Source organism: Phycodurus eques, chromosome 7, assembly GCF_024500275.1.
Source record: "Phycodurus eques isolate BA_2022a chromosome 7, UOR_Pequ_1.1, whole genome shotgun sequence".
NCBI classification, from domain to species: domain Eukaryota; kingdom Metazoa; phylum Chordata; class Actinopteri; order Syngnathiformes; family Syngnathidae; genus Phycodurus; species Phycodurus eques.
The window spans coordinates 11,032,236-11,043,894 of NC_084531.1; the positions used below are offsets into that span (position 1 = coordinate 11,032,236).

Sequence of the window (11,659 nt, forward strand, 5' to 3'; positions counted from 1 at the left end):
GTCATCGGCGCTTACGTTGGTTTGAAGACTAAAATAAATGCTAAACACATCAGGAAAAACACCTTTACACAATATAATCTTATTCCAAGTGTTGCACTGAGGCAACTGGTCATTCATTTTAAACAAAGTTAAGACACCCTTTTGTTCACCACCGCTGCCGTTGGGCACAAGCACCTCATTGTGTCTGTTCTTCTTCGTTGGTTTACGCCGCTTCTTAGTTGCTTTTCGCCACTACTACTTCACGGCTGGAGGACTAGGCATCAAAACTGGGAACGTTAGTACCGGTTCCAATCGGTTCTCCATTCCCAACCCTAGTAATCAAATATTTTTTCTTCATCAATGATGATTAAAATTGACAATCAGGTATTGATTACATTGTTCAGGATTAATATTGGGGACAAAACCCAATGAGCTCTATGCAACTTCTTCACTTTCAGTTTAAACAAAATAAAGAAACAAAGCCTAATAATGGTTTTAGTGTCTTAAAGCACCTGCTACACAGGTACTAATTGCCGAAATAGACATATTCAAGTGTTAACTTTAGCGGTCTGAGGATTATTTTTTTAACTTATCCTGTTGAGCTGCATGGCAATGCAGAATGGTGGTTCTGTTGGCCTTTTGTGCTGGAACAGTTTTGCTGTGCAACAGGGTAGATTGAAATACTCCCTCTGTTTAAGTTATTTATTATTTTCTTTAATTATTTATTTAAAAAAATTTGGGGGGGAAAACTTTGTGATGTAACCCTATTTGTGGTGACAATTCATTTGGGTGAATTGTATAAAGTTGCGATCCAGTGAACAAATGAGTTACCAGTTATTGATAAAAGTTTCAATGTCCTTTTTATTCGGCTTCTTGGGAGATGAATATAAGTTACTGGAGTAGTTATAGAATATATCATTTAATTCCTGAGGTGATTGAGTAAATTTGAGATATAAATCTTGTATGGTTGTAATTAGTTTTTGTTGTTGTTGTTTTCCTGATTTATTATTGGTCTCAAAATGTGTGTATCTTCGCTGTTATAGTAGGAACTCTGTACTTTTTGATTTGCTATCAAGTTTTTGTGTAGCATTATAAAGTTGGTTCCTAAGTAGGTCCATCTGATTTATTCAATATTCTTCTGTAAATTGTTTGATTTTCTTCTCCAATTCGCTTTCTAATTTTTGTTCCTCTTTTTTCTTGTAGGAAGAGTATGAAATGATTTTGCCTCTAATTACAGCTTTTTCTGCTTCCCAAAGTAAGGATGGAGATATAGTTGTGGAATCATTCAAATCAAGATATTTCCATTCTTTCTTTGCAAATGTATCGAACTCTGGATCTTTCAGTCAAGAAGTAGGTTGGAGAAGGTGTCATGTTTGATTCAAGTTTGAGGCAGAGAGAAACTGGGGCGTGATCGCCGATTTTTATTGAATGTATTTTGGAAGTAATGTTTTGAGCAGCTGAGTTATTTGTAAAAAAAAAAGTCAATTCTAGAGAAGTAGCGGTGTACTGAAGAAAATAAAGTGTATTCCCTTTTTGTATAATTTTGTACTTTTCATATGACAGCAAGTCCAAAATCATGCATATATTCATCTAATATTTGGGAAGATTTTGATTGGATTGGTTGGATTAAGTGCTCTATTAAAGTCGCCACTAATAATAATTGTTTAATTGGTCAGATGGGGAAAAAAGTGTGGGAATAAAAGCTGGATCATCATTATTCGAAGCGTATACATTAACGAATGTGTATGATTTGTTAAAATATAGTTGCCTGAACAATTATGTATCAGCCTTCTCGGTCAGTTATTTTGCGATTTAATGTAAAACGTAGTCTATGATTAATTAGAATTGAGACTCGTCTTTGTCTGCTCTTATAGCTAGCTGAAAAGGTCTGATTGAAATTTAAACTGGTTAAATGTTTATTTTATTTCGACAAATTAGACTACAACGATCTGATCGGCCTTATCAGTATCGGATGATATTTTGCATTTTATGCTGATCGGCTTCAATGTCATAATTCGCTGATCCGATCAATGACGTCCTTTACTCTGCGTCGCCATTGTGCACAGTATATTTGAATACTACCGGAGACAAATTCCCTGTGTGTTTTGGACATACTTGGCAAATAAAGATGATTCTGATTCTGATTCTGATTCTGAAATGCTAGTTTATTTTTAGCCTTGTCGCATGTCTTTTGACGTAGTACTATAACTATCTGACGGCAAAAATAAAATAAAAAAATGTCGGCGGTGCGGGACAGACAACACGTCAGAGACAGATAACACGTGATGCCCGGATCACAAATCTGCTCTTTCACAATTGCAGTATGTCAGACTACTGCAATAAAATATTGTATTCCGATACCACCACATCCCGTTCTTTACGATCATTGGGCTTTATCTTGTCAACTCAAATGCAACCGTATACACTCGTTACTGTGGCGACGACAACAAGAGTGGATCGTGCCGACTGTATTATAAGAATAAAATGGGGGAAAATGTGTGTTGGTGGTCACCGGTGCTCAGGAGAGGACGTTCGTTTAAGGGTTGCTTGAGGTATGTTCCTGTACTTTTAATACGATACAGCTCGCAAGCAGGCAACAAAACTTTATGTAGCCTAGCCGGCTAGTGTTACCACAAACGGTTGTGCATAAACATGCTGCCGTTCTGTCGAATCCTGCTCTAAATTTTCGGTGTGGGTGAAGTAATTTAATTACAGTAAGTTAGTTGTACCCCTCCTTGAGCCGTCACCTTGTCGTGGTGGAGGGGTTTGTGTGTCCCAGTGATCCTAGGAGCTAAGTTGTCTGGGGCTTTATCCCCCTGGCAGGGTCACCCATGACAAACAGGTCCTAGGTGAGGGACCAGACAAAGCACGGCTTAAAGACCCCTAATGATGACGATAAACAATGGACTTCGTTTTTCCTTGCCCGGACGCGGGTCACCGGGGCCCCCCACTGGAGCCAGGCCTGGTGGTGGGGCTCAAAGGCGAGCGCCTGGTGGCCGGGCCTGCGCCCATGGGGCCCGGCCGGGCACAGCCCGAAAGGGTAACGTGGGTCCCCCTTCCCATGGGCTCACCACCTGTGGGAGGGGCCATAGGGGTCGGGTGCAGTGTGAGCTGGGCGGTGGCCGAAGGCGGGGACCTTGGCGATCCGATCCCCGGCTACAGAAGCTGGCTCTAGGGACGTGGAATGTCACCTCTCTGGCAGGGAAGGAGCCCGAGCTGGTGTGTGAGGTCGAGAAGTTCCGACTAGATATAGTCGGACTCGCCTCCACACACAGCTTGGGCTCTGGTCCCAGTCCTCTCGAGAGGGGTTGGACTCTCTTCCACTCTGGAGTTGCCCACGGTGAGAGGCGCCGAGCAGGTGTGGGTATACTGGTGGACACCAACGGTGAGGGATGCCGTCAAGCTGAAGAAGGAGTCCTATTGGGCCTTTTTGGCCTGTGGGACTCCTGAGGCAGCTGATGGGTACCGGGTGGCCAAGCGGAATGCAGCTCTGGTGGTCGCTGAAGCAAAAACTCGGGTATGGGAGGAGTTCGGTGAGGCCATGGAGAAAGACTTCCGGACGGCTTCGAGGAAATTCTGGTCCACCATCCGACGTCTCAGGAGAGGATAGCAGTGCACCACTTCGAAGACCTCCTCAATTCCACCGACACGCCTTCCCATGAGGAAGCAGAGTGTGGGTTCTCTGAGGCGGGCTCTCCTATCTCTGGATTTGAGGTCACCGAGGTAGTTAAAAAGCTCCTCGGTGGCAGGGCCCCGGGGGTGGATGAGATTCGCCCGGAGTTCCTAAAGGCTCTGGATGTTGTGGGGCTGTCCTGGTTGACACGCCTCGGTAACATCGCGTGGACATCGGGGACAGTGCCTCTGGATTGGCAGACTGGGGTGGTGGTCCGGAGGGTGTGTTCCAACTACAGGGGGATCACACTGCTCAGCCTCCCTGGTAAGGTCTATTCAGGGGTGCTGGAGAGGAGGGTCCGTCGGGAAGTCGAATCTCAGATTCAGGAGGAGCAGTGTGGTTTTCGTCCTGGCCGTGGAACAGTGGACCAGCTCTACACCCTCGGCAGGGTCCTCGAGGGTGCATGGGAGTTCGCCCAACCAGTCTACATGTGTTTTGTGGACTTGGAGAAGGCGTTCGACCGTGTCCCTCGGGGAGTCCTGTGGAGGGTGCTTCAGGAGTATGGGGTACCGAACCCCCTGATACGGGCTGTTCGGTCCCTGTACGACCGGAGTCAGAGTTTGGTCCGCATATCCGGCAGTAAGTCGGACTCGTTCCCGGTGAGGGTTGGACTCCGCCAAGGCTGCCCTTTGTCGCCGATTCTGTTCATAACTTTTATGGACAGAATTTCTAGGCGCAGCCAAGGCGAAAAGGGGGTCCGGTTTTGTGGCCTCAGTATTGCATCTCTGCTTTTTGCTGATGATGTGGTTCTGTTGGCTTCATCAAGCCGTGAGCTCCAACTCTCACTGGAGCAGTTCGCAGCCGAGTGTGAAGCGGCTGGGATGAGAATCAGCACCTCCAAATCTGAGACCATGGTCCTCAGTCGGAAAAGTGTGGCATGCCCTCTCCAGGTCGGGGATGAGATCCTGCCCCATGTGGAGGAGTTAAAGTATCTTGGGGTCTTGTTCACGAGTGAGGGAAGAATGGAACGGGAGATCGACAGACGGATCGGTGCAGCGTCTGCAGTGATGCGGACTTTGTATCGGTCCGTTGTGGTAAAGAAGGAGCTAAGCCGAAAGGCGAAGCTCTCAATTTACCGGTCGATCTTCGTTCCTACCCTCACCTATGGTCACGAGCTGTGGGTCGTGACCGAAAGAACGAGATCCCGGATACAAGCGGCCGAAATGAGTTTCCTCCGCAGGGTGTCCGGGCTCTCCCTTAGAGATAGGGTGAGAAGCTCGGTCATCCGGGAGGATCTCAGAGTAGAGCCGTTGCTCCTCCGCATTGAATCAGAATCATCTTTATTTGCCAAGTATGTCCAAAACACACAAGGAATTTGTCTCCGGTAGTTGGAGCCGCTCTAGCACTACAGACAGTCAATTTACAGAACACTTTGGAGACATAAAGACATTGACAAAAAACAATTGTGCAAAAAGATGCAGAGTCCTCTAGCACTTAGAGCAGTTCGAATGACTAATATTGCGATAGTCCGGTGCAATGACCATTGTGCAAAGGGCGCTGAGACTTCAAGGAGTGTATGCGGTTTAAAGTGACGAGTAGTGCGATCATCTGGGACAATGTTGGTTGTGCAAATGTTACAGATACTCCTCAATCAGTGTGCAATTGGAGCAGATGCTACTCTGGCATGAGTGGCCAGTATATGCAAATAGTGCAGCATGGCGAGACAACTACAGTGAGTGCACGAGTAATACATAATTGGCCCCACAGAAATGTGACAACGAACTCAAGTCAAAAACTGCCAGCTTATTGTAATGGAATTATAGGTTAGGTGTTTAAGAAGTTGATCGGAAGAGGGAAGAAGCTGTTGGAATGTCTACTAGTTCTAGTTTGCGTTGATCGGTAGCGCCTACCTGAGGGAAGGAGCTGGAAGAGCTGGTGACCGGGGTGCAGACGGTCCGAGAGGATTTTGCACGCCCTTGTCTTAGTTCTGGCAGCGTGCAAGTCCTCAATGGTGGGTAGGGGGGTACCGACAATCCTTTCAGCAGTTTTGATTGTCCGTTGCAGTCGGAGTTTGTCCTTTTTTGTAGCAGCACCAAACCAGACTGTGATGGAAGAACACAGGACTGATTTGATGACCGCTGTGTAGAACTGTCTCAGCAGCTCCGGTGGCAGGCCGTGCTTTCTCAGAAGCCGCAGGAAGTACATCCTCTGCTGGGCCTTTTTGAGGACGGAGTTGATGTTGTTCGCCCACTTCAGGTCCTGAGAGATTGTAATTCCCAGGAACTTGAAGGTCTCGACGGTTGACACAAGGCAGCTGGACAACGTGAGGGGCAGCTGTGGCGAAGGATGCCTCCTGAAGTCCACGATCATCTCTACCGTCTTGAGCGTGTTCAGCTCCAGGTTGTGTCGGCCGCACCACAGCTCCAGCCGCTCCGCTTCCTGTCGATATGCAGACTCGTCACCGTCCTTGATGAGGCCGATGACAGTGGTGTCATCTGCAAACTTCAGGAGCTTGACAGTCGGGTTCGCTGAGGTGCAGTCGTTCGTGTAGAGAGAGAAGAGCAGCGGAGAGAGGACACAACCTTGGGGCGCCCCAGTGCTGATGCTGCGTGTGGATGAGGTGGCCTCCCCCAGGCTGACCTGCTGTGTCCTGCCCGTCAGAAAGCTGTAAATCCACTGGCAGATGGCAGGTGAGACGCTGAGCTGGAGAAGCTTGGTTGAAAGGAGTTCAGGGATGATGGTGTTGAACGCTGAGCTGAAGTCCACGAACAGGATCCTCGCGTAGGTCCCTGCACTGTCGAGGTGTTCTAGGATGAAGTGCAGTCCCATGTTGACTGCATCATCCGCAGACCTGTTCGCTTGGTAGGCAAACTGCAGGGGGTCCAGCAGGGGACCTGTGACACTCTTGAGGTGGTCCAGCACGAGACGTTCAAAGGACTTCATGACCACAGATGTCAAAGCGACAGGCCTGAAGTCATTCAGACCAGAGATTGCAGGTTTCTTGGGGACTGGAATGATGGTGGAGCGTTTGAAACAGGATGGAACTTCGCACATTTCCAAAGATCTGTTGAAGATCTGAGTGAAGACTGGAGCGAGCTGGTCCGCGCAGACTTTGAGGCAGGATGGGGATACATGGTCCGGTCCTGCCGCTTTGTTAATCTTCTGTTGTTTGAAGATGCGTCTCACATCCTGTTCATGGATGGTTAACGCAGAAGTCAGAGGTGCGGTTGTGGCCGCGGGTGCAGCCGGGTGGGTGTGTGGAGTGAAACTGTCCTTTTCAAATCTACAATAGAAGGTATTCAAGTCGTTGGCTAGTGTGCTATTGTTCTCAGCTTGGGGGATCGTCGCTTGTAATTAGTCAGCGATTGGAATGCACGCCAGACTGATTTTGAGTCGTTCGCGCTGAACTGTTTTTCCAACTTTGCTGCATAGATCCTCTTTGCAATGTTAATTTCTTTAGTAAGCTGGTTTCTAGCTCGATTATACAGGGCCCTGTCCCCGCTCTGATATGCATCTTCCTTAGCTTGGCGAAGCTGGTTAAGTTTAGCAGTGAACCACGGCTTGTGGTTGTTGAATGACCGAAATGATTTTGTTGGTACACAAACCTCTTCACAGAAACTGATATAGGATGTGACAGTGTCCGTATATTCATCCAGGCTGCCAGCTGAATTTTCAAAGACACTCCAGTCTGTGCAGTCTAAACAGCTCTGAAGTTCCATCTTGGCTTCATTGGTCCACTTTTTGACTATTTTCACTGTAGGCTTCGCTCATTTAAGTTCTTGCTTGTACGTCGGTATTAAGTGAATTAAGCAGTGATCAGACGAGCCCAGGGCTGCACGAGGTATAGCACGGTATGCGTTTTTTACCGTAGTGTAGCAGTGGTCTAAAGTATTATTTTCCCTGGTAGGACAGTCGATGTGCTGCTTGTATTTAGGGAGTTCGTGGTTGAGTTTAGCTTTGTTAAAGTCCCCGAGAATAATGAGGGGTGAGTCCGGTTGTTTGTTTTTCAATTTCATTGACTTGTTCGGCGAGCGTTAGCAATGCGGCGTTCGTGTTAGCTTGCGGTATAATATAGGCTCCAGCCAGTATAAACGATGCAAACTCACGTGGGGAGTAGAATAGTTTACAGTTCAAAAACAGCCACTCCAAATGCAGGCTGCAGTGTGTGCTGAGCACCGTGACGTCCGTACACCATTTTTCGTTGATATGGAGGCATATCCCGCGGCCCTTTGTTTTCCCCGATGATTCCATGTCGCGGTCCGCTCGATGAATGTTGAAGCCGGGAAGCATGACGGCGCCATCGGGTACAGCGTCTGAGAGGAGCCAGATGAGGTGGCTGGGGCATCTGATTCGGATGCCTCCCGGACGCCTCCCTGGTTAAGTGTTCCGGGCACGTCCAGGACACGCTGGAGAGACTACGTCCTTCGGCTGGCCTGGGAACGCCTCGGGATCCCTCCGGAAGAGCTGGATGAAGTGGCTGGGGAGAGGGAAGTCTGGGCGTCCCTGCTAAAGCTACTGCCCCCGCCACCCGACCCGGATAAGCGGTAGAAAATGGATGGATGGATGGAAGTTAGTTGTAATGTTGGTTTGACCTGATTACAATACACAAGCTGACTAGAGCATTGATTTCCAACCTTTATGGAGCCAAGGAATATATTTTACAATTTGAAAAATCTCACAGCACACCAACAAACACAAATGTCACAAAAAGTGGATACATTAATTACTGTATGTACTTCCTACCATTTAATAGAAGACCATTCATTTGTTCTGTCACTATGCCTCACTGGGATAAATAGATGAACAAAGATGAACATTATTTATTGTATATATATATTTTTTGTACCATTAAGTACACAAGTATATACAGTCCATGAGCAGGTCATTTCAATAGACACATTGCTCCATCTTGTGATCGGTTATCTTTTTTTAAAACTCTCTGATCGGCCCCAAAAATCCTGATCGTGTAAAGCCCGAGACAAATGGGTTCTTGTATAAAAAAGAGATCCGTTTTAAATTTTGTGATATAATCCATAATCTTAACTCTTTTTGCCTGTGAACAAATGCCATTTACAGTCCATGAAACAAACGTTATGAGTGACATATTAATAAGTGTACAATCATTATGAATGATTGTGGGAATATCTGTGTGTGTATCGTTTATACGTTTTGTTTGGAGAGATAGATAACAGTGATATATTTAATATTTCATGGGAACTTTCTTATTGTGTAGCTGGTAGTATGAAGTGCTGTTTAGAGATACTACGTAATAAGGTATTGAATGTATATTATGAGTTCAGCAAAGCCAAAACGTAAACGGAAGACATGGGAATATATCACGAGTGACAAACAAACACATGTAATATGAGAATAGACGTGGGGGCAGGGAGGGGGAGTTAGCATTCGGTGTGTGGGTGGGAAAGAGTGCCATAAAGAAGGGGAAAAGAAATGCTCTAAAGAAAGACTAGTAGAAAGAAAACAAGGGCAATGTTCCCTGTCAATGAGTGGAGGGTGTAATAGGACGTGCATGATTCCCTTGTTTTACCCAAACAAATTATTAAACAGTTTCTTACATTATATGCAGAATATTAGCGCAAACTTGGGGGGAGTACTTATCTGTTACAAGATCAAAGGGGTGACTTTGGAGTTGTGAAACAGTTGAGCATCTATGTTTAGTTTGTCCACAATAAATAAGGTGCGTTTTCCTTGTTGCCGGAAGTTCTTCATTAAGAGGGTACAGGACTTTGCATTGCTTGTTGATTTTGCATGGAAACTGGTCATTCATCCCGAACTGTGTACCCTTCAGCTCCCTTCCTTTCGACTTTACAAAGACTTTCTGTCGGAATGTTCGAATTTTGCGATGATTGGATGGGGTTGATTCCCTGCTTGCGGTTTTCCTAGTCTGTGGACTCGGTGGGAGGTAATGTTGGCAAGTGTCTCCTTTGGGCTTGTCAGCACTGTCGCGATTTTTTTACTTAAGATTCAGGATTATCGGGTGTACTCTCGGAAATGCTGGAAAAGATTAGGTTGTCCCGCATGCTTCTTGACTGTAAGTCCAGCATTGATATGTTTTGTTTACTTTCTTGAGAACTTCAACCTCAGTTGTCACCATGTTTGTTGCTGAATGAAGTTCGGCATTGAGCTTGAGCTCCAAGATGGTTTTGAGCTCCTTAATCTCTCAGTGCAATAAATCGAGACATGACATTCTTGTCAATGGAGGAAAGGACTTGAATATGGGCGCCGGGTGAGGTGGGTAATAGATCTTCCTGCTCGTAGATAAATTAGCCTTCCGTCTTTTCAGCAGGTTGCTGCAGTCGTCAGCAGGTTGCTGCAGTCGTCAACTTGCATGACGAAGCGTTCAAAAGATCCGATTTTATGTCTTATTTCACGTTTACTGGGGTACCATAGAGACAATATTAGATCCCAAATACTAGAAAAAGGGAAAATACAGGACCTTGAAGGGGAAGTCAATTTTATATTCTGCTTTATATATTTTTGTTGCACACCACCCAGAGGCAGACCACACACATGCAGGCATGCAAGGACAAATGTCAGAGTGACGGTGTGTGCAAGCAGTGACTGTGTCCCTGAGCTGAGTTTAGCATCGATACAACTAGTTGCAATTTCTTGCAGGACTCAAACCGTGGCCATGTCCAGTCATGTTCCAAGCTCAAGCCCAAGTGAAAAGCGTCACTAATTAAGTACCAGCTCCTTGATCTGAGGCCTCTTCGACTGCTGTTCCTCTTCACTTCATGCAATCCTACACCACTTGCAGGTTGTGAGTGTTAACTGGGATGCTTCTGTGCTTGAGTCATGGTTGTGTAATGTCCTGCCCAGAAGCAGTGTGTCAGTCAGCCCGATTCCAGCAGTGTCACCCCTGACATAGTCCACAACCTTCCCTGGGCAGTTAGACTTTTGGAGGAACATATTCAACTACGGTTGTTGCTATAAACACAGCTGTGGCAACGAGCACAACCCCTGAATATTGTACAGCGCGTGCTGCTAAAATGTAACAGTGGGACATTAACTTCTGTCTTTGTGGTTGTGCACATAATGGGGTGAACATTTTATTAAAAGTACCTGGCATGTCTGTAAACTTGATGATATAAAACATTTTAGTACGCCATGACAGTTCCTGACAGAACGATAAGTGACCTGCAGCATCTTCTTGAACTTATCTGAGTGCTTTATTCTAAATATAGAAGCTGATGAAGTGTAGTTTTGCACCACTGAAAACTACACCCACTGTGATAAACATACATTTATTGTTAAATTAATCTGTCAGTCAAATCTGAGCTACATATATTCACTTTGTAGAGGCAAAAAGACAAAAGTGTATATATTATAGTACTGTACGTACTGTGTGCATGTATTTCAGTTTGCACTTGATGGATAATTTGTCTTAGTTTATGGTAAATGGATAGCATTTAAACAAGTTTTACTTATTTGTAATCCTTTTTGGATCGGCAGTAGACGGTGTTTCAGTGTGGGATATTTATATTGTATGTTTTTATTATTTGTTTGGCTTTTTTATGCTGCGTGTTCAAAAATAAACTTTCAATGAATCAATCACTCAATCAATCAATATAAAGGATAAAACCGATTGTTTTGGACACTTGACAACAGTGTTTTGGAGAACAAAAATGCTAAATGGTCTGAAAGCATTAATTGTGAGTGTGTATTCATTTGAAGTGAGCTAACTAACATTCTATGCAGAAACAAATGGCAAGTGCTTTAGTCTTCAGAGTATTTTAATGCCATAATATTTGGAGATGATCACCACCACCCATGTGGATGCAGCAGAAGTGTTGCTTCTGTTTAGTAATGAAGTGAAGTGCAGTTACCAGTTTTATTTTGTTAGATAACTGTTATTAGTCCCACAATGGGGAAATTTCCTAGGTTCATACGTGCTGTTTTTCTTCCATTGACATGAAAGTACCCTCAACCAGTATGTAGCAGTTTTTAGTGGATGGAGAACATAAACTTGGTTGGATATTCAGTGACAGATTATGGTATCCTGTGATTGGCTAATGACCAGTGCATGGTGGACCCCGCCTTTCAGGCCTA

At 45.4% G+C, this 11,659-nt stretch overlaps 1 protein-coding gene across 2 annotated transcripts in view; it reads left to right on the forward strand.

The window, feature by feature from the left end:
* The window catches only part of sik2b (salt-inducible kinase 2b), a 90,043-nt gene that overhangs the window by 53,590 nt on the left and 24,794 nt on the right, over positions 1-11,659 (forward strand). The window lies entirely within an intron of this gene.